Raw genomic sequence first — 24,744 nt, 5'->3', positions numbered from 1 at the left:
GAATAGGTAGTTCTTTTTGCAATCTGTATTTATATCTGTAATGTGTAAACGACTGAAAATGTGAAGCCACCTTAGGAGCATTCACATGCAATCTTGATGTTTGTATTAGAGAAATAAATATTGCTTACAGCATCCAAAGGCTGGTTGTGCTGTGTAGAGCCTCATGTTACTCTGACAAGGGTTCCATGTCAAACTGGGGAAATTACATTGTCCCAAATTTTCTCCAACAAGACATCACAGTAGATTATCTGGCTGCCACCACTCATCAGGCTGCAGCTGTTACCCTGCTCTGTTTGCCTGAACCAGCTCCCTGCATCTCTGCTGAAGTCAGATGGGATGCAGACCGTGCTTGAAAACAGGTTGGATTAGCCATAATAAGGAGGCAGACTGTGCAGCCAGTAAAGAGTCAAACATGACTGGTGGTGTGAATCCAGGCTCACCCAGTTTGTTTGGTGCTTTGGTACAAGGGTTAGTGGGGTTTATCCATCACAGCGTTAAAAATAAAAGAGTACATTGATGGTCTTGACCTTAACGTTATCCCTTTGATTTAACATTGACCTCATAATTTTGCACCAAAAGGATGAGGTACTGCTGAAATACATCAAGAATTGAGAATATAGGGAGTACTAACAGGAATTTTGTGGCCATGTGTAGAAGCAGTGCACTGCTGAAGACTCTCTCTCTCTCTACTTCAAAAGGTTTCATATTCCTGCAGCTGTATACAAATGATCCATTTTGTTAATCTGAATTCCTAGGGTCATTAAAATTTTTTTCTCTCCTCTCCGAAGTAGTTTATTACTTTGAGAGAAAAAAATCAGTTTAAAGCCAGGTAAGGGAGGAAAGCTGACAAAAACATAAATTAGAAGAAGAACTTAATTTAAAAAGTGTCAAAAAGGATAGATAGTCTCAGTTCAATAATAAAGCCTGGTTCAAGAGCCTTCTATCTTAAAATAAAGCGTTCGAGCACTCTATTACCTGTATACAACCAATCTTTGATTTTCAATCTAAGCCTATTTTTGCTTCTTATGTGATTAGCATACAAATGTAAAAAAAAAATGTGGCCACTCTGATGACACCTAGGATGGGTTTTTGACTTTCATGTCTGTTAGTGAGAAATTCTGTATGATTTTGAAGGTAAGTCTTTAATTAAAACTTCTTGTTTTTCTTGAATAAATATCATCACAATTGAGTCAAGCTATGTCTACACTTCCTGGAATATTTCATGCTGTGCCTTGTGATGCTTTATGGAGATGCTAAAGAATTTTTAGGGATTTGACCTTTTCTGGGCTACTATACTGTGTTTCTGAATGTGAATACCTATTGAAGTCACATGTATGCAAGAAAAGGAACTGTAGCTGGAGGATAGAAACACTATCCAGAGATAAGCAACTCTAGTCTTCCCTCAGATTTAATGCTTGCTGGAGTTCTCCCTGATAGGATATCCCTCAGGGTAGCCCCTGTGAGCTACAGTCATTATGGTACTCTTATTTCAAGATATCATATTCAAGTATAATCAAAGCAACATGCCAAACTTGAGGAGGGAGCTGAATTTTGCATTATTTTCTTACAAATATTTTGCTACTTCTGATATTATAGACTAAGCTTAAATTTACCTCCCAAGCCAAAGATCAGCAGCCACTTCTACAGTCACTTATCATAACTTTTATGTCAATACGAATCTTGGGTAACGGTTGGAGCCAGTTGATTTTCTTTGAATATATATTGATTTCCAATGGTGTTATGCAGTGAAGTCATGATATTCAAAATAAGAAATGTAATCTTATTTATAATTCCACAACTTGCTGTAGAGGAACCACTAACAAATAAACAAAACCAGTCAATGCAAATAGTCAGAACTGTAAATTCCTTCTTACCGATCCATGCCATCCACTTGCTTTTTCAGTAGCATCAATTTTAAGAGGAAATGTGCATAATTATACCTCTGTAGTTTCCTTTGGCTTCTTGCTGAGATTGGAAACAAAGATGCTTGTTATGATGTTGAGATCTGTGAGGTCTGTCATACTTTGTTTGCACTGGCCTAAGACAATAAATATATTTCACACAGTTCATGCATTGAGATTATTTCTTTCTCAGTGCTGAGAGCAGTAGGGTCTGAGGAGTTTGCAAATAACTCTAATCTTCAAATCTCTCTCAAAAAAACACCCCAAAAACCAAACCTAAAATTAAAGTTGTTGTCTATTTGGTTATTTAATTATCTTTATAGCAACAGCTGCATCATTTGCAAACACTCAAATCTGATTAAAATTAAAGATACTGAATTTACTAGCCAAATATTTCAGTATAATGATCACTGACATGGCAGTTAGCCAAAATATTTAACAATTTAATTTCTGGTAGTGCATAATGTTTGAGTTCCTTAACACCCACTGTGCCATTAATATTTCATTTGTGATGAATTTCAGAAGTTCTTTGTAGCTAAGTTGGTTACACCAACTTGAAGCTAGTTACGCTTTTTTTCTCATAAAGGAAATTGTCTCCTGGGGAATGATAATTGGCTGCTTGGGTTGGTCTCCGAGGATGTTAAAAGTATTCTAGGTTCTTCCTAAGTGCCATTTGTGTCTGTAATTTTTAGTCTTCTAAGACAAGCTGAGTGTCCAAATGGACCTGTGCTCTCATGATGCTCAGCTGCACTGAGGTGACAGGTCTCCTGAGGGAATGCTGAAACCCACTCTTCTGAAACACAACTTTTGGTAGGGAGGGTACTTTCTCTCTTTGTCTCTAGACCTTCTCATTAGGAAATATAACTGAGAATGTGGTTGCCTTCTACAAATACCAGGTCAAAATTGCTTGCAAAAGTTCCGCCTAAATTTTATTTAGGTGGCTGGGTTGCTACTGTCTGCCTTTGGCATTCATCATCATTTTCTTTGCCATAGTTTTTGTTCTTTCTCTTGCTTTGACTCTCTCTTATTTACTCAGACCAAGAAATTTGATATTTTTCTCTGTGTTATACACAGATTCACTGACATTATAGATGTTCTCAGAAAGAGGCAAATAGGTGTTAGGAATAGAGAAGTCTAAATAATGAATAATGACCTACCTGATTTCTCTCTTCAATCCTGTTTTTTGTTATGTCATACAATATTTAATTTCTCACATAGTTGCATTGATATTGTGACTTTTAACACCGTTACTTTCATTTGAACCATAGTGCATCGTGGTAATTGTTCGGAGGAGCTGATGCTGACAGGTACACAAACATAAGAAAAGGTTCTGTACTTGCAATGACAGTATAGCAAATATATATGTGGTTTCCAATATGTGGCTGAGATGTGCTTGTACCTTGGAAGCACTTCATTGTATGTACTGAAAGTGAGATCCTGCAGGAGTATCAGATTCTGGCATGATATTTATTGTCTGGCTGCAGGATACTTACCTGGATTTTCCCTTATGTATGTCCAATGCTCTTTAATTAATTCTTGTATTTTAAAACTCTGTGTAACTTGTTTATTTGAGGAGGAAGAAAGAGAACTGGAAAGAAGAAAAGTAAAGGGCACAAGGGCACATATAAAGCCAGGAGGAGAAAGAAATTTTTCAGTGTGGAGGTTTTTTCTGCTTTATTTCTTAATTGCCTTTTTTTTTTTTTTTTTTTTTTTTTTTTTTTTTTTTTTTTTTACCAAGATTTTGATTATGGTGATAAATTTACCACTTACCAAGCAAATTGTTTGAAATGCATGGAAAATAGTTGATTTACATTGTATTTGGGTCATAACAATACTTTTGCTCTACTCTAATCTTAGCCAGTTTACAGTGAGATTTATGCTTAATCTTTGCAATTGCACTAATTGTTGTTTGGGGCTGGGAAGAAATGTTTCCCTGACTGATGAACCCGTAGATGAGTCTCCACTTGTCTGTAAGGCTTAGCTGGGTAAATGTGAAAGTTAGGTTCCGAATATTGAGTGACAATGACTAACAGAGATGCTTGATCCTCTTTCTATTGCTCTATTAAAACAAACAAACAAACAAACAAACAAACAAACAAACAAACAAACAAAAAAACCAAAAACCAAAAAAAAAACCCCACCAAAGTAATGAAAAAAACACACAAAAAGCCATAGCAAACCTTCCCTGTAGCACCAGCTCACTGGGCATTATGTGGTAACTATGTAGCTGTGCACTTCATGCCTTCATGCACCCGGTCTTATCAACCTGCACCTAACTCAGAAATTCCTCTCTCTCCATTATTTTATAAGCCAAGTCCTTAAGCCAAATGTACTCTGAGAAAAATGGTTAAAGAAATAAAGTCTTGGAGGGTACAGATGACATCTAGGTGGCTTTCACAGGCACTTCACTAAATTTATGGCTTCAGTAAGCCACATTCCTGGCATCTAAAGGTGCTGCAAGTTGCTCCTACTTTGTTCCTGTGTTGTTTATGGAAACACCACCACTTTTAACTGCACAGTAGCTTCAAATTTATACTAATTCAAAATCAAAAATAAACATGTCCAGGTTCTTGGCAATGAAATATTTTAAGGAGAATAAGATCCTACTTTAAGTCTGAATAGTTAAATTTTGTACTGAATGCATAGTTAATTATAGCAATTTCTACAATTGCAGTAAATAAGGAAGTTTGTAAATGTAATAACCCACTGGATGCATGCAATACTGGATGCATGCAATGAATGGAAGGTAGAACAGAAAAGAGGGTTAATAAGGCAGACATTATAATAAGTATATTTTTATGTGTAAATCAAAATATCTAAAATGTAAAATATTACCATGCACGAGAATTGGCAGTAGAAACAACAGGGCTTTAATCTAAAGTGCACTAATGCAACTTAAGTATAATCAGGGTTGAATAAATATTCATCACCTGTATTATACTGAACTCTGAAGAGGAAGATACAGAAAAAAGTACAGGTCCGTATTAAAATTCAGTTTTTGGCTTTGCAAGCTTGTTCGAGTCATTAATTTATATGCAGCTTTATATCTAAGGGCTGACCAGTGTTGCTGCTCAGAGAATGTATAGTTCTGTCAAAGTCAAAATGTGTCACTGAAGTGGCCAGTTTTGCATGAATTCTGGTTGAAAAGGGAAGGTGTGGGGATATCCAATTCCATCAGAACAAAAAAGGTTAAAACATTAACTTCAAGCTGATTTTTCTTGTTGACATTTGGTATTATGCCTTAATACAAAATAACACAGTTGCTACTGAATTCGGAATGATGAAAAAAATAATTTGAGGGTTTTTTTGTTGTATTAGCCTTTGCTTTGGTTTGGAAAAGAGCTATGCTTAGAGTCTTAAGTTTGTTTACATATTTTGCAGTCCTTTTCAGATTAAAATAAACAGACATCTGACCCTCCAAGGATGAAACTATACTCTTTCTCGAGTTCTGAGAAACAATTTCTTTTAATTTAATATTTTACAACAACTTTGCCTTTTTCTTTATTCTGGTTTCCTGCTGTGGTTCTAGTATCTTGTTTCTGCTAAGAGGAGATATCTCAACCTTTTGAGTTTGCTTTCTGCTCAGGAACAGAGAGCACAGACAATAAGTTGAAATGGATGAAGAGAATCAGGCAAAGACCCTTTGTAAAATTATCCAGTACTGTGCCCTGGAAAGTCTTTCTTGTTCACAGTCTGGCTAATGATAATTAGAAACAAAGCTCAGAGAGAAGATCTGAATTCTGCTCATCCAGGGTGAAGTTACTCACAACTTTCCAAGCCCCTGCCAACGCTGTACAGAGAGCACACTGCATCTTCCAAGGACTGGTGTTTTCTCATAGATAAAGACATTGGGAACTTGACACCTTCCATACACTGAGATTCCTGATGAAAAGGATTTATTCTCACCCTGCACTGGTTAAGTGAACTTGAAGATTGCGTTAATCACCAGTTGCAGATGGTTTCCACAGTTTTACATTTGTACTTCCAACCACTCTTGTTTCATGCCTTTCAGGCAGATTATTTTTTAAGGTGTCAAGTAACATCAACAACTGCTGAAGTTATTCACACTTAATCATTGATTTCCCTCACTGGTGAAAGATCCCCTCACAGGAACCCTTGAGGCAGCTGAAGTGAAATACCTTGTAAGAATATTGTTTCTTTCAAGTATTCCATTCTTCTGAGCCTCAGTTAATTATACCTGTGTTACTGCAGTTGCCCTAACTCAAAGGTAGTTAAGGGTACTTCGTTATTCACTCGACTGTGAATAAAGTCATAGCTTCACCTTAAGTAATTAGCTCAGAAACAAGTAATTTCCAGTTAGGGAAGCAAAAATCCTGTGAAAATAATTGATGATAGGACTAGGAGAAGAAAACAGGTCATCTAGTTCTTGGTCCTGCACCTAAAATATGAGATTATTCTTCTTCTGTGCTTTGAAATGTCATTCCATTCATCAAGTTAAATATACAGTGGATTAATGATACCAGTGTGTTCTAGCCAACAATAACAAAAATTTTGGACAATATTACAGATATTCATCAGATCCTTTTAATGTAGGTCTGATTTGCAAATTGTTTGCTTCCTTTCTTCTGTACTAGATGAATATGTTACTGGTGAATAAATGTTTCCATTATTCAATTAGTTGTATAGATAGTGAAATAATGTTTAATTTTGTGACCTATTCACATTTTTCCCATCAATTGATACTAAAATACTCACAAGTAATTATTTTCATTATTCAACCAGCTTTTTAAATGATCAAATAATATTATTCAGTTAAATTCAATTATTATCACCAAATGAAGAACTGAGTATTAGAGTATTGTTTTCTATTATTTGTTTGAATGCACTTGCATTTGCCATGAACCTGCTTTGAGATGTTTCCTGTAAAACTAGAATCTTTTGTACACTCTCATGATCCACCAATATAAGCTCAGACTGAGGAATAAACCTAATGGACTGAAGGAGAAGTACTGCAGATCTCACTTCTCCACTGTTGGTACAGAGGTTGACCACTTCCTTTCAACCATGCTTCTGTTAGTAGTTTAGCACGTGCTTTTTTTTTTCCTCCCATGAGGAACTATAGGCTACTATTTCGATAAATGCAACATTTGTATTTTAGTGATGTTAATTGGAATTCAGTGTTCATCCTGAAGGTGGATTTGTTTTCAAGTTATAGACTTCTTTCTTTCCAAGCCAGTTTTGGATTTTTACACCACTTATTTTTATTTGGTATATTTTGAAATCAGTCCAATAAGGTACTCGAAAACCACTGGTATAAGTATGAAAGAATATTACTGTAGGCTCAAGAACACTGCAGTGAACTTGACAGATGGAAAAAGTATACGGTGACTGTATCATTGCCCTATGGTGGAGAACAACACTGTTCATGGATTAATGTTCATTTCATTATAGTCATATCTTACCGTCAATCTGTGTGTAGAACTCTGTGAAACCATTGTGATCTGTGTGCATCAATAAAGGGTAGTACATGACACTTAGGACTGTATTTTCAAATGTCAGCTCTTGGCATCTGGAAACCCTCTATAAGTCCAAAATATTTATTTATATGTGCAAGTTTTGATGGTTACGTAATGCTTTTGTGAGTGAGATAGTGAACCTGAAGTGTTTGAAAAATTTAGTGATTTTGATTTACCTGTTTGAGTTAAATTGATCCATAGGCTTGAGTGGGTGGACTCATTTAAACCAGTTCCACAATGTTCATTCGCAATGGTATTAATGTAATTTCCACCTGCCTGTATGCCAGTTTAATCCCCTTGCTATGTAGTTCAGGATAATATCTATTAATTTACTTATTAAATCTAGTAAACGTCTATAAATCTGTATAAACCCAGATAGTAATACCACTGTTCTGAACAAAGACTTTGGTCCTTGTGAAAGCCTATGTTAACAATTATTTCAAAAGAGTTTTGCATGATTTGAGAACCTGACAATTTGCATTGCTTAGATGTAAGCAACTTCTGTGTATCACCATTTCTGATATCTCAGACCTCAGATAACAGAAGGAAAAAAGTGGTCCTTGAAACAAGTCTGGGATAATCTCTATTTTTTTAGCATACAGTCAAATGAAGAAACAGTTTTGTCCACACTTGCTCAGTATGACCTCTACACTTTGTGCAACCAGCAATGACACAGGATTGTATTCTTCTAAATTGATATTATTAGAAAAGTCCTCTAACTGTTGAGATTTGAGAGGAATAATTTACCGTCAATATAATTTCCTGTGTCTCCCTTTGTGATGCTCTAATGAAGTTATTATAGTTTGGCCCTTCAGCCTATGACAGATTGAATTTTCCATGACTTGATGATGTGACAAAGTCATTGCTCAAAGGCAAATATACTTTGTAACTGATAAACTAATGCAAATTAATTTACACTTCAAGTAAAGTTTTTTAAAAAGGCATCCTGCTTTATTTTTAAACTAAAATTAAAACCCAACCACTATCATAATTTAGTGGTCTCAAGAAAGCAATAAGTACAATCTGTGATGTGAAAAGAAGTATTACTACAGGATTAGTGAAGTCTCAGAACTATAATCTTTTATTTTCCATACTGTTCAACTATGATGATGGCCAATGTCCTTTTAAAAATATTTAGCTGTATCATAGGCTGATATAGGACAGAAGGAATGGATGTAAAACTGGATGTAAAAGTAATTTTCACTTGTCATGGTCATGCAAAGAATATGTGAATTATTACTCTCAACAACAAAAGCTTTACCCAGATTGTCAATTCACTTATTTCATTGCCTTTAGGCCAGAACTCTGGACAAGGGTTTGGTGCTGTCACATATCCTTTTCCATCTCATTTAAGTGATCTGGCCTCTGTTTTGGGAATGCATTTTTATTGTGCTGTTAAGCCCTGTGTCCCACACATGAATATTTCATATCTCTACTAAGTGCTTTCACTGAATATATTAGACCCTGGTTTTATTTTTTTTTCATGCCTGTTGCCACAAATAAGGTGGTAAGCACGGCCTAAATATACACGGATAATCCTTTATGGGATGGGAATTTTCAGATGCCAATAATAGCTACTTTGTCAGGTTTTGGCTAGGCTATTGAAAACGTTTAAGCATAATCTGTCCATCATATGACGTAAGCATTTGCCTATTTATATCTGCTTTACCAGTCCACAACAAACATAATGAGCAATAAATGAAGCAGTGGCCAAAAGACACGTTTATGACTCATGCAGATGCCAAGGGACCATCCTAATATGGACACTGCTTGGCATTTCTGCTAGCAACAGATCAGAGTGTAACTCTTATTTGACAGTAGTTTTTAAGTTTACAGTCAAAGCCCCCAGACCTTACTCGTGTTCATGTAAATAAATGTTAAAGTTACAGTTGACTTATTCTCCTTAATATGAGAGACATCAAGTGCAGGAAACACTAGCAGTTAAAACCAATATTTTACATCCAAAGCACAGTACAAACAAGAACAAAATTGGTCCTGTACTGTCGTAAAATTACAACATGCAAGTGTGCCCATTTCATACACTTCAGAGAGATCTAAGAGAAATTAACACTGGAATTTAGCTTCACCCATTTTCTAAGAAATCAGCTTGGCTGTGGCAGTGGCAAAGATTCATAACTTTATTTCAGCTATTCTCGTGACGACTAGAATATTTCCCAACAATGAATCTCCTGATAGTTTATGCAGATTGCATCTATAGAGCTGAAAAATATACGTGCACTTCCCATGAATGATTTCAAGACGAAGATGGAAATGGTGCAAAGAATGAGTCAATAAAAGGGCAAGGAGGATACCTTACATCATGTTAGAGAGCTATGATCTATGTTTTGGGCCAATATAGAAACCTCCTTCCATGGTATTCTAACTAAGGTTTAAAAAGATTGTGCTAGGAGACTTTCAACTCCTGTTTCTCCCATTCACACACTGGAGTTACGACCTAAAAGTACCCATCCTCCTGGAGATGTTTTTGGGACTATCTGGCTGTGGAGCACATGACAGATGATTTTTTTTTCTATACATAAACCTTCTGTCCAGTTAAACATTTCTTATTTACTAAGCATAGCTATGTGTCCTTTTGCTGTGGAAACAGGGCCCCTCTTCATCTTTAGAAGGTGCTGCAGGAACCACTTCACTGTAGTTTATAGTCATGGTAGCTTTTTCCTGCAAAATGCAAGTTGTACATATAAGGCTTAGAAGTGCTACAATGATCTTACCAATGTGCAGCTCTTAAAGAGCCTCTTTCTTGACTATGCAGAAGAAACCTGTGCTACCCTTCTGAGTCCTTCTCTATTGGTGCAGAACAACTTCAGAAGTCAGCTATATTTCAATACTTCTGTCTGACAGATAAAGTGCTTTTCATAAAGTCCACTTCTGCTAATACAAACTGCTCAGTTGATTCTCTGTACTTCCAGTGAGACCAATCTCTTTTATTCCACGTGAAAAACCCCATTATCAAGAAGTTTATGTGAAGTTGTACAGTAGTATTCAACATTTGTTAGAGAGGGAGTCAAAGAAGCAGTGTTATTACCCAAAAAAGAGGAGCCCACACATTTTACCACCATGCAGGTTTGGAATTATTGACATCTCTGCTTCAGACTGGAGTCTTGCCACCAGTTTGCACTAAAAGCTTGAAGCATGCTGAGTTCAATGGAAGCTTTTTGCATTAAAACCTGAGTGCTGCATCTCAAGCTCTAGGTGCCTAATTTGTTGACTTTTCAGAAACAAACATGTTAAAAAACCTTCTTAAGGATTATAAGAGGCTCCATATCACCAAATGAAGTTTTTATCTATATGTTTTATTTCGTATTTATTTTTCAATCATCTACATATTAACATCTGATTAGCAACCGCTTGTTTAAGAGAGCAAATCAGGTTATCTGGCTGAAGATAACAAAGCATGTTTTCCATAGAGGCTTCCAGACTAGAGGCTACACAGATGTGCCTGAGTTAAAAGGATCTCACTGTGTACTTTGAGAAGTGTAGATGGCTTCTCTATTTAGAGAAAACTCATCTGAAGCACCATAAAATAAAATGTACGGAAAATATAATATTCCATAATTAAGATTTCTAATGAATTGCCTTGTTAATCCATACAGTGTATGCATGTTGCAAAATTTTCCTGGCTTAATTAGTGCACTTGCTGATTATGTTTATTTCCTGATGTACACACTGATTAAGCATTGTCCATACACTGAGGCTTGAAGCGGGATCAGTCTACAAAATAGTACCTAGTCATTTAACTGGAGACTCAGAATGCAAATAGATCAACTTATGTAAAATTAAATTAGTTCTAATAGAACCCATTTTGACTGAGCAGCTGGTGACACATTATAAACAGAATTCTCTTGTTATGTGAAATAAAGAGCTTCTGCTAACAGATGCTTATATACTTTTAAGCCACACAAAAATATTTTATTATGTTTAAGGTCTAAAGTTAATGAAAGAAGATAAATTCTGAGCTTGTTAGGTCACATCTCTGCCCTGGATCTCAGCATTCCTATCTGAATACTGTATAAGGTCAGGTAGCCCTTTGCAATGCTCCATGTAGGAATCTAAAGGTGACTAATCACTAAAGCATAAGTCTCACAGTTAACACATCAAACCTGCTCTCTTTAACAAGCAGTGCCTCTCAGCTTATTTTTGAAATACGATATTAAGATTTGGTACTGTCCCTTAAATCTTAATTATTTTAATAGAAATGACTATTTTTTGTTTGTTATGCTTTTGGAACATAATTTCAGGCTTGTTATAACACTCAATCTAGCCATTATAAAGCAGTTGTGTGCCATTTCTAATCAACATTTCACAATGAACTGCAATTTTTTCCTAGGAATGTTGTCAGACATCCTGAAATGTGTAAAGTCCCTGTGACAGGCATTTTTCTTGGTGACAGAACATTTAGTGTTCTGTATGAATGAGTCTGGTGTGTTTAAACTCCTCCATGTACTGTTTATTTGTGGCAAATTTCAGGCTTCAAGAAACAGAATAAAATAACTTCAAAAGAAATAAGTAATTAAGCAAGTGAGTAACACATTAAAGGTCTAAATTTTATGTATTTTATGACTGTAATGGATTTAACTCTGATCATGGATTTATTTAAGATAGCTTTTTGTGAGGAAGACGTTATACTTACAGACTCCTTCATTATTGTTCTGTGTTTGACAGTGCTTACCCTAGAAAAATTTCTCTCCTTAAGTAACTTTGTATACATATGGAAGCATGCAAATTAAGGCATTTGGATTCTTTAAAATATGATAAAATTAGTCATATATTTGGTAACAATCAAATGCTTCTTTTTTAATTCCATTCCTGGTGAATTTGTGCTTGTATTTTGTTTTTTAATCAATGGCACCTACTAAGCTGAATTAAAAATATTGGTTGATCCATTCACAGTCTAGTAGCTTTTCTGGCTTTACTCAGTTTTAATTCAATATCAATGTATTCTATGGAGTTAGAGGTTACAGAGTTTGTACCACAGTATTTTAATCAGCTCTTGCAGAACCTAGATGAGTTAACACAGATGAAAGTCACAGCAATTTAAATATCTAGTTCTTACAATCATTTGAATAAATGAGCGATAAAGCTTAACTCAAAGAATTATATTTGTACTTATTTTCTTAATGCAAGGGTGAACTATGAAGAAATGAATTTTCAATTGGCAAGAAACTTGTACTACATTTGCTACTTCTTTTTGACACCCTGGAAGATACACTAGCTTCACATTTGAATAAAATCATCAGAATGTACATTTCTTCAATTACTTATTTTGTATATTTTGTTTGAAAAGCTAAAATTACTTTTTTTTATTTATCATGTGGCTCACTGTTTCTGTGGGGAAATGGGAATCCAGTGTGGTACATACACAATCAAACATTGATATTATAATTAATACAGAAAGTCATGGTTTAGATACATTTTAAAAAGTACTTAAAACTTCTACACTTAGAACTGATTTGTAAAACAAAAAATGTTATAATGTTTTCCACGTATGGTTTGATGTTTTATGACTAGTCTTTCCCATGCTTATTCACATGCTTATTCATACATAGACCTGAAGAGGAAAAAAATGTTACTGATTCTTCAAGACCTGATAAATAATTTATTTTTTTTTTTTGCACTTTGAGTACCTAAACCAGAAAGGAAGTATTTTTCCTGGACAGCCAAAAAGGCATAGTTCCAGTTTTCTCTGGTAGTGATTGAGTAACACTCTTTTCAAGTGTGAAATGCCACACTCCTGTTTTCTAAGTAAGACTTTTGAAAAACAATACTACTGTTTTCATTAATATTTGGAAAGGATAATTTTAACATGAAAGTCTACTCTTTAGAGTATTCTAGAGAAAGAATACACAAAAAAATACACATTATATACTTAGGCAGTAATTTTAGGAGACATTTTGTAAATGTGAAATGTAAATTTTGTCTTTAAATACAGACATTTATTCCATCATTTCAATTAATAAATGTGTGTGAGAATTAAATTTTTAAACTAATTTCCTCTATAGTCACTTAAGATTTTAATACTGCAGAAAGAATTAAAATGCATGAATCTTTCAGCATTCCTCACTGGTACATTAGAGTTCTGCTCCAGTTTCCAGTTTATGAGGAAAAAAAATTGTCTTTTGTGCAAGTAAAGTTTTTTCCCTGCTGTCTCCAAAAAGGCAAGAGCCTTTATACCCAGAAGTTATGCTTTTGAGTGTGGTAGGCTCTTAATTTGCATGCCTCAATGCAAAGATTTTTAAGTTGGAAGGATATTCTTGCCTTGTCATTGTTAGGAAAACATTTAAATTTTAGGTTCACTAATCATCGACATAACACAAGATCTAGCTCAATGGCTTTTTGCAGAGATTAGAAGCAATGGAGCAATAGATATGAATGGATTTAAATCTACACCAAAGTTTTAGAGGCCAGACTTTATCAGAATATCAGAATTTATATGCAATTAAATCATTCCTCCAAGGATGTCCATTTTACCACATCTCATCTCCTCTGTATTCCCTTGAAGACAATGAAAAAACCTCACATTAATATGACTTATAATTATTTGAAAACAATCTCAATTTAAATTTGCATAATCACATTCTTTTACTTCTTTGTTGTTTGTCAGCAGCCTTTAATGGTGGTAAAACATCCAGACGACTGAAAAACATTTACTGCTAGTCAAACCTTTGTGCAATAGAAGCTGAGCCTAATAATATCATACCTGGGCACTGGTTATTGTGGTCACAGTTTACATTCCTGACATTTTCTCTGGTCTCACCCATTTTATGCCCAGAAAAAGGAAAAACAGCCAACACACATTCCAGACTGAAATTTAAACAGCCAAAAAATCATTCTACCATTAAGCATGAAGACAATACAGAGCAAGTAAACTAAATCCAAACATGTTTAAATTGCTGCTTTAGCCTGCATGCCCTTTTCATAAGATTCATGAAAAAAAATTTTAAAAAAACCCAAAAAAACCCCAAAACAAAAGAAACAAAAAAATCCTCCCCCAAAACCACTAACCCCAAACTAAATTGGGATCACAGCTCTGAAAAAGTGCAAATCTTCATAATTTTCCCTATTTCTAAAACGTATCAGCTGCAAAATCCCAGTGTGCTAGGATCAGAATTAAAACCACATGAAGTGAAATATCAAACTTTATGCTCAAAAGAACTAAGAAAGTTCCCGAGACACAACCTTAATTTAAAGAAGCAAAATTACAAGAAGTCATGCAGAGCAGTATTCTCCTTCCCCTCCTTGGAAATGTGCAGCTCTTTATTATGGAATGGCAGTAGCCCCTCTATAGTTAGGGTTGCAATCAACTTCCATTATGAAGCCCTATTTTAGCCCCCTGTAACTTTGGCTTGAAAAAATTGGAATACAAATTGCCATATTTTCTCCAAAAGCAAAGAAGAATAGCTGAGGATTTTTTTTTGTTTATTTAGTGGGGTGTGATGATTAGCACTTTTTTTTTTTTTTTAAGACAAGTTGTTTAACTGTTACAAAGTTTAAATGAGTAAGGAAAATATAACACGTTGGAATTTTTAGGTTTTTGGAGTTTTTTACACTTCCTGCCATATCTGCTTTTATTAGTTGAAATAATTTTCCAATAATTTAATAAAAAAAAAAAAATTGCCTTTTCTCTAGTAGGAGGGATGGGCCTAATTTTTCTGCTGCTGTTAACAGTAAGAATGTTTTGCTGGTGACTTGTATGGACATAGGATTAGGCAATCTGATCAATACTTTCAAAACAAGTCATGTTTGGGAGTGTGGTGTATATCTCAAAGCAGAGCACAATTCATGTGTTGATCTACCTGGAGTTTTTGAGCGAGTGATTAGTTTTTGGGGCTGTCTGCATATTCTTGGTTGACATTTCTAACACAGAGGGAATGACTGAGGTTTAAATTAAAAGACTGCTTTTAGACATGCCAGAAGAAAACATATACTTAGTTACTGAGGGCTAGTGACTAATGACACAGTGGTTTACACTGGCCACTCCCAGCATTCAGCCTTATTTATCACGCTTGGCTCATTTCCTAGGATTAGGTCCAGAATAGCCTCTGGCTATGTAGGCTGTTCAACAAAGTGTGGAAGAAAAGAAAGCAAGTCTAGTCCATAGAAACATAGTTCTCCCTTTTTTCAGATGGTTGTTATCCCTTTCTGGATTTAAGCTTTTAAAATACCTTATGATTAAAGAACCAGGCAGTCTTGTAGATCTCATTGATTCGCCGAGGGAAAAAAAACAAACCCCAAAACCCAAAAACCCCTCTTACAGCTCTCCTTTACTTCTGCGCAAACCGTTTAGAAAAAGTTTATAGTACTATGTCTGTTCTATCAAAATTATCTCTTCAGTGTTAGAAAGAAGCTTTTTCTGCCTTGAAGGCTTGATTAAATTATGCCTAAAATTTGCATATATATATATATATATATACACACACACATTTATATGAAATACATATTTGTATACAGATACTTGAAAACAGAGATTAATTTGCATATGCCTATTTATAGCGGTTTGGACAGTAAAAGTTTACATGCACTGTGTTAGAACATTAAGTATTTTAATTGTTTATATGTTATATGTACATATTATATATATATAGTAATTGTATTATATATTGTAATATATTATATATATATAGTAATATGTTTATGTATGGTATTTTAAAATCCTAACAAGATGCATAAAATGTAAGTTTAAATCCAATTGTGGTTATATACTCAAGATATTGCATACACAGACTTTGGATCCTTTTCATGCAATGTTTAAGATCTCCTTGTGAGATTAGTGTGTCTTATGGCATAACGCTCTGAACACATTCCAGTAAAGTTATTCAAAGTTCAGAAACATTAATTTGATGTTGTTTAAAAAAAACCCAACAATATAAATTTAGAATTTTTAACAGGGAAATCTGACAAGGTTTTAAAATAGAATAGAAATCTCTAGAAAGATGTTTCTACTGAACAAGTCAGACTGGTTATAGTAGGATATATCTATATAATAGATCCTAAAAATTTCAAAGCAGAAAGAAAATCCTGTGCCAAAATCCTGGCCAGTTAAAGAAGGCAGAAGATGCCAATAATTTCTGGTTTTATATCCACAAAAGAAATGTGGATATTTTAAAATACTTCTTTCAACTGGCTCTTTCATCATGATAATTAGTCTTGAGACCCCTTTGAATTTTGGTTCATCATGTAGATTTTTTAAAGAAACATTAAGATCACTGTTTCTACAGTGTCATTAGGGTTTTCTTTGGAGAATAAGTATGTTCTTTGCACAAGCAGAAAGCAGAAAGGAAAATTATGTGGAGGATTTCCCTGGAAGAAACAGCTGTCAGGGATCAGGTAAAACATTTCTGGCAATAGATGTTGGAGTTTTGTGTATGTAGCTGAGAGAGCAGCAGAAAAGGTTACCTTGGCACTTTCTCAAGGCATAGCTATCAACTACAAAACTCTGAAGAACCACAGCTGGAAGCCTAGGGAGATACAAGGACAGGAACTTGGCCTCCAAGACAGATGGGTGTTTACCTGTTGAATTCTCTAATCTGGAAAACTGTGGAATGTGAGCAACAGAAACAGAGCAAGCAGACACACTTGCCTGCAGACAAGTCCAAATCAGAGAAAAAATGTTTCCCAAACAGAAACTGGAATGCTTCTAGTTGCCATAGGTAGGCTTTAATAAAAAATACTTAGTGAAAAATATGAACGGAATTGAGGGAAAAATGCAGTAGTCAGAGATCAGGATATTTACACAACTATGCTGAGCTTTGTACTTCTCAGGACTGTTTAGATTAGGTGAGCTTTGTATTAACATTTTCAGGGCTCATTTCCTCTGTTAGAAATAATTATATTACCAGAGTCTGATACTGCAGATACCCATGAGGAAGTCTTTCAAGGTTAACAGTAGAAGTTAAAGGTGTCACCCCCACTTCTTAAAAATTTTATGATGGTGTGAGAAAGGTACGAATGGCACATACAGTCACAAACCCTTAAAACAGGCAGCAAATGGATCAATAATTTAGAAGTCAAAAGTTCTCTAAAATAAAGTTTACATAAACAGAATAATTTTGCTTTCTGTGTCAAGAGTTAAAAATTACTAATTTATGACAAGATCCAACACTGACTCAAAAGAATTTTCCAGCTGATCAGCTGTCTAAAATGCAAATGAAAATCTGGTAGTAACTAGGATAGAAAGTTACCACAATAGCAAAATGATTATTGGTTTTTTATTTATGCATTTAATAATACAATGATTAGGGGAAAGATGTGTTTGAGACCTTTTTTTAATTAGCAGAAAGAGCTGAGAAAAATTGTTATTATTTAGCTGTATTACGGGAGTTTTTGAAAGGCTTAATCCATATTTGACATCACCTACACCTAATTTTCAGGGAATATTAAATAACTGCTTTCAGTTACTTATTAAGGCTATATATTAAAGTAAATAAGACTGCAAAAAGACAAATTTCCCCCCTCGGTTTTAGATCTACCTGAATTTCATAAAGCTGCAACTCTAATCATCAGTATTCTAATCTTGTTTCAGTGAGGGACAATCCCAGGAATAAGCCCCATTAAGATTACTTTTTTACATACTTTGCTTGGAGAATTTTCCATAGTCCTTTGAGCATTTTTATAGAAAGCCTAAGAGAATTGGGTGCATGCCTGCATTAAGAGACTTCGAGAAAACTCACCTGAAATGTCTGTTTTCAGATTTCTGTGGTATAATTTATTGGCAGGAAAGGAGTTCTTCAAAATTTGCTGGCTTTCTCTAGGGTAATGTTGAGCAAACATTTAAGAAAGAAATTGGCTCGAGAGAAGATGAAATCTTTCTGTTATTTCAGTGAATAGAGTATTTCATAGAGAATATGCTGAAAACTTTTACATTCCCATGAGCCAAAATATAATTTTAATTGGATATTTTTTCCCCTTGTTAATATTAGTTCAGGTATCTTTTCTTCTTCCTCCTTTCTATTCTTCTAAACTGACACTTCTGAAGTAATATGTTGTACAAACATGGTTAGTACATTTTCTAAATGTCATTTCAAAGTTGAATGCTTAATGATTTGTAGTTTTTATGCTATGTATATATCTGCCAGCTTTCCTCAGCATAAGCCTGCTAAAATAACTCACTCCAAGCTGATTTATTATTTTTATTCAACCAGGTGCTTCATGAGTTTGGCAACTTTGGCAATGTTATTGTCTATAATGACTCTGCACTTGGTGCTTGATGATGTCAACACATGCCATGAATTTACTGGCACCAGCAGAGAATATTTCATTCCCTTATCTCTTTGTGAACAAGCAAGCTTCATCTCCCATATTGCTTGCTTTTCAATACGTTTCATGTAATCTCTCTGATTTCTTTGATACGTCTCCCTTTCAAGAAGGTTTAGTTATGATTCTGCTGAGCCAATAGCTGCTCACAGAAGTAGAAATATATTTGCTATGTTCAAGTTTCTTTATAATTATTGTCACTCTCAATTTTTTGTCTCATGATGTCTCTGTTTTGTTTGGGAGGTAGTATCATAAACAAGATTTTCTCTTTTAAGTTTATCTGGAATATAATTTCGTAAGATGTGGGGATACAGAGATGCATCTATTTCTGCAGAGGAAATAAAACTACCTTTTTTCACTGTATTAGTCTCTCCTTCAAAACTGGAAGGTAAACTAAATTCGGGTGAAAACATTGAAATTTTTAGTACTATTTAATGCAATATTCACGGTACTTATTTAAAGTTCTGCACAGTTTGCAGTCAGGTAACTGCTCTACACTCTACAAAGAAATTTTCTTTGTCACTCTGGTTTATCTGACATATTACCACCATTAATTTACAATTTTATCTATGGTCTTTGAGGAATATTTTATTTATCTGCTGAAGGTTATGAGGTCTTGTACCTAACCATGAATGTACAATTTCTTATCACAAGTCTGAATAGTAACTACTGTATATTGCAATGTACATTTGTTTCATTTGTGTTTCTGCAACAAGCCATCACTCTCTCCTATTATATTTCACTTCACCTAAATAGCAGTTTGAGGGACAATTTAGCTTTTTTTAATCTTTTCCTCATTAGTCTTGCAAGTTTAGAACCTCCTATTGCTTAGAGAATTAAAACAGGATGACTGTTTTAGCAAAATCTAAAGTTTTGCTACGTTTTAAGCACTTACATCCTAAGTAATAAGATATGGAACACAGTCCAATCTGCCAATTTTCCATTACTTATGGGACTGCAAACCATGCAAAAGTTGTGTTAAATCTGATTTTTAACTAGTATTCATTTAATGACAAATACTTTTTCTTTCTTACTTGTCTCAGTGGAATGTAACAAATATCTTTCAAATCCTGTTTTAGGCAGTAGTCCTAAAAAGTATATTTTTCAATATGCATGATGCTACCACTGCAACTGTATAGATAGCTATCATGTAGGGGAAAGTAATCTGTATGTACAAATTTTCCTCATCCTCCCAGTCCCATGCTCCTCTCATGTTCAAGAGGATCTGAATATCTCTGCTAAGTGAGCTGTATCTTTAAAGTAAATGAGGTGCTTATACTTGACCCTGGAAAAAATAAAGACAGTGACCTAAATGCCAATCTCTATGATCAATTAAGGCCATGCACAGCAGATCACAAAAAAAAAAAAAAAAAAAAAAAAAAAAAAAAAAAAGACTAGGAAAAAAGCTCCATCTGGTTCAGAAGAGAGTGGCCAGTTCCATAAATAACACAAGCTGTCAGGAAAACATCATTCCTGAAGTACTCTCTGTATTGGCTTTCTGTCCAACTACTCTTCCACTACAAGGAGCTTCAGAGCTTTGCATAGGCTTGGACCAAACCTATCTTTTCATCTCACTATAAGTGCCTCCTTCATGAGTTGTTTCAAATTAGCAAGAGGGAGAATGAAATGTGCAGAAGTAAAAAACACAGACATATACAATTCTAGAATCCTATTGCACATGCAAACATACACGGACACACACGCAAACACAAAAAGCCCATGTACACTTGAAAAAAAGTCTAGGTTTTCATTTCAGCTGAGATTTTCTGAAACAGGGAAACAAAACCCAAATATTATGTTTGGAAAATGCAATTGCAAACTCCATACCAAAATGTGAGATAAAGATTAACGATAAGATTTACATTAAATCTATTTTTTTTTTTTTTGAATCATTGTCTCCGGACCTGATACCATTTGTACTGCAGTAGTAACTATTTCTAGGTCTGAAGGTGAGAGTGCTGGGTGATGTATAATCGTAAAGTAAATAAGTAAATAAATGTTCTGGAAGTTTATGACATTGGTGCACAATAGAAGTATGCCCATCTTGGTTGTTTTCTAGTTGGAAGGCAGGTTTCATAAAAAAGGGAAATGCTAACAGATAACATGAGCACTGCTGAGATGGTGTTGAGCCCTGACACAATAGAAGAATCCACAGGCCCAGTACTGCCTCTCTAGTTTTCTACCACTCACTTCAAGAAAGCATCTGGCATCTCAATTTTCCTCCAGATACCACTCTGTGTCTCCTCTCTGTTGTTAAATTTAGAGCTTAAGGTATATGGGTCACTAGGAAAGCATTGAAAATTGCTTTCAACAATCTTACCAATTTTGAGGAATTATCAAGGTAGCAAGCTTCCTTGATTCAATTTGGCACATGATACAGCCATCCCTTTCACAGAATGTTTCATCAGTTTTACTTTAACATCCTTCCCCCTACTCCAGAAAGAGATGAAGGATTCCCCATTTTTCTAAGGTCCTCCCGGGGGAAAAGAACAAAAGACAAATAGTTTCTTTAAGTATATTTTCTTAGGAAATCAAATTTCCTGAGGAAATTTCCTGAGGAGTCAAATGATTAGTCCCACCAATATCCTAAGTATTAAAGGATGGGAAAGTTGTGGCATGAACAGGGTGAAGAGACACTGTGGAGATTTTGCTTGCTCAGGGGTAAAATGGAGATGGGTACTCTGACCTGTTAATCTGTTGAAGATAAATAGCAAACTACTCTGAATTTACTTCTTCTTTCTGGCTTACATTCAGAAGACAATATGCAAAAAATTCACTTTGAAACATTTCCTCAAAGGTGCATGATCAATCCCTAGGGAGAAATTTGCTGCCCTGGAGAGAGCCTTGTGCAGGGGTTTGATAGTGACTGATAGCAATGGAATACAGTACTCAGTGCTCCGAACTGAGAGACCATTATGTGTGCAACTCACAGGGAGACCATGGCAGAATAAAGCTTCCCCCAGCCCCACCCAGAAGTGTGGCTGCCTTTGTAATTTTAATTGGTCTGTGTTTGTGGAGTGGGGCCTCTATTTACTTATGGCTTGGGGCTTGTGTTTACCAAGCCTGGTGGAGGCCAAGTGTCATATCACTGAAGCTTAGTTCCTGCAAGCTCTCCTGCTATATCTTGAGGCACTTTTCTTTTCAGTATCTGTGCCTGTCTAATTCACGAGCTTCTGTGAAACAAGCACAGGAGGGTACAAGGCCTACAGGGAGGAATTACACCTAATTACTCAAATAATTGCTAGGCTGTTGCCTTCTTAGTCACTGAAAATAATTTCCAGGTCCCTGGCTTTTATAGATAGTCTTCTAGAGGCAGGAGGACACAGCCCCCTTTTTAACTCAGCCCATTCACTCACAAAATCAGAACACTCGAGCCTGCAAAATTAATAAGCACCACTTCCATTACATATATTTTAGGTTGTTGTTGCCGTGGCGATAAAGTCAGGGACATTGAATCTCCTCTGTTGAGCCATTGTTATCATCCCTGGCCATCTGCTGCAGAGGAGTGATATTCCATCTCATTTGCATGATGACTGATATATGGGAGGTTTGGAAGGACATATGCCACAGCAATCATGTGATGAAAATTAAAGTGAAAGTTTTGGGCCCAGAGCCGAAAAAAATCTGTGTATGCGCATGAGGCTGTTGATGTGCAAATGTGAATCATATTGAGAAGGTTTGAATAGGGAGGTGTGACGTAAAGAGGGGACACAAACGCAGGTGCTTATCTCTAGGCAGTCAAAGGCGCTGGATGTCATATCATGGGAACTACCTTTCAAAGACACAGCTTTAGTGCACAGTTCAGCACACAAGGGAGGAGAAACATTTAAGTTTTGGAAACAAAAATAAAGTAAGTTTAACAACTTTTTCACACTATGAACCCATTGATGTTTAAGCAACTTGTACTGTTAGTCACTTTCTGTCTTTTTTTGTTGTTGTTCTTTGTGCTCTAAGCTTGAAAAAAGCAAAAAATCCTGTCCATATATTAATATTAAAATCTTGAGAGATTGCTGCTAGGAAGTTTGAGGGGGTTTAATCCATGTTTAAAATGCTCTCTGCAAACTTTTCTTTTTTCTTCTTCTTCTTTTTTTTTTTTTTTTTTTTTTTTTTTTTTTTTTTTTTCTTTTTTTTTTTTTTTTTTTTTTTCTTTTTTTTAAATGACACTAATGCTGTTTCTTCCACAATATATGCTTGGTCATTGTCTTAAATGCTATTTTGGGCCTCAATTAAAAAACAGCTACTTGTAACTGCTTTGAGACAGCTTTTGAATAAAATGTCATGGTGTAATTGCATTTATACTGCCTCAGTAAAGCCTTTGTTCATATACATTTTACAATTGTGCAAATTTGCAGTTCTGGCTATTTGATTTGAGGAAATGGTCACAAGGACACTTTTTCTCTCATCTTTAAAAGTTATTGAACTTAAATACTGGCTTTTTAAAAAAGAGAGAGAAAAAAATGAGGTGGGAGAGGTAGAGTGGGACCAGTGTATTTGTAGGAACTGTTCGATAGATGCAGGTTCATTTGCAGTTCTGTATTACAGACCAGAGAGCTTTCTCAGAATGTTTTAGAAGGCTTTAAAATTATGTGTAATGCTTTTGAAATGAAAATTGTTGATCAATATGCTTATTAACTTTACTCTGAGGGAAAAAGGGTGTTTCAAAGCATGGCATTCCTGTCCTTTAAATTATTTGGGATTGAGAGAGTGAATCGAGAGCTTCTGATTAAAAAAGAGAATACTGTACTTCAGAATGAATGTATGTGTCAGGAAAATCTTTAGAAAGTTAAATGACAGTAATATCAGGCAAGGTTGAAGAATGAAATGGACCTTCTGGGACAACATTTTGCAGGAGGATAATTTTTATGAAATAGCATTTGATGCTAGAGAAAGTCTGTTTAACACTCTGATCAGCAATAGCTCTCTCTCTCTCTCTCTCTGACTTTCTTTTGTCTTTAACAAAGCACTTAGTTCAGATGTTTGTCTTCCTTCATATGTAAATAACAAGACAATCTTGTGCAAGGTGCTGTGAATTTTTCATTTAAGAGATTATAAAAACACAAATCCCAGATTTTATCCTTAAACTGTAAAACTGTATGGGGTGAACTTTGTTAGTTAGGGATCTTTGTGGGATTCAAAACGACCATTTGCTACCTCTTTTGTCAATTAAATTAATGAAGTTAATTGCATAGATGTGTCTTTTTTGGTTTGGCTGTGCAGTGGTTTTGTAATTCTTGAGGAAAATTACAGCACTTGTGATGAAAGCTTTCTCTAAGACAATAATATATTTCTGCTCTAAGGTGGCTAACAAATAACACAAATTTGGAGTGATGAATTTCTAAATATAGGCTTTGACTCTTAACTTCCCAGTTTGGAGCATTTTATTTTTACTTGTAAATATAATCTTTGTGTTATAGAACTTTCATGCCTGCAGGCTAAGATTACCAGTCTTCCTTTTTTTTTTTTCCTTCTCCTTCTAAATATTCAATTACTCAATGGTAATTATTATTATGTGGCCTTCTTGGCTTACTGCATTATTAGATTAATATAGATTTCTTGTGCCAAATTAGCGGAAATCACTGTTATACACAACAGCGAATCACTTTTTTTTCCTTTTTTTTCTTCTGTATAGTTTTATTTACTTTGTTGAATAACAGGAAGACTTTGACATCACAATGTTTTACTCTTAAGACTTTTAATGTAATATGTCTTTGAAAGCTGAGCGGGAGAGGGTGTCTTTTTGTTTTGCTTTTTCTCTTGTATGTTTCCAATAAAAACTTTGGTTAAATTATAACTGAATTTTTTCAGAAATCTATGAGTAGGGATTCTTGTGAACGAAATTACTGTTCAAGCCCCCTGATCTCTGATTCTCGCGACAGAGGTGTGTGGCAAAGGTGAGAAAACCGAAAACGAAAGAAGAGGAGCTGTCCAGGGTACTGCAGGGTACTGACTAATATTTCCTGGTACTGCACCGAAAAACACCTTTACTGAAGTATTCACAAAACTGCCACCATTTGTTACTTTTTGTTTTCACCATCAGAAATAGAAAAAAACACCCCCCTTACAACAAAGTCAACTATAAAAATGATGTGCATGAA

At 35.0% G+C, this 24,744-nt stretch overlaps 1 protein-coding gene across 1 annotated transcript in view; it reads left to right on the top strand.

The window, feature by feature from the left end:
* The first annotated feature begins 22,410 nt into the window (after window positions 1-22,410).
* The window catches only part of ST18 (ST18 C2H2C-type zinc finger transcription factor), a 99,815-nt gene continuing 97,481 nt past the window's right edge, over window positions 22,411-24,744 (top strand). The window contains exon 1 of the mRNA XM_083870112.1: window positions 22,411-22,499. The gene's annotated coding sequence lies outside the window, so the exon portion shown is untranslated. The remainder of the gene's footprint in view (window positions 22,500-24,744) is intronic.

This window comes from Zosterops lateralis (genome assembly GCF_965231275.1).
Source record: "Zosterops lateralis genome assembly, chromosome: 1".
Taxonomy (NCBI): domain Eukaryota; kingdom Metazoa; phylum Chordata; class Aves; order Passeriformes; family Zosteropidae; genus Zosterops; species Zosterops lateralis.
The sequence above is the reverse complement of the archived record's forward strand: the minus strand, read 5'-3'. Positions and strand labels throughout refer to the sequence as shown.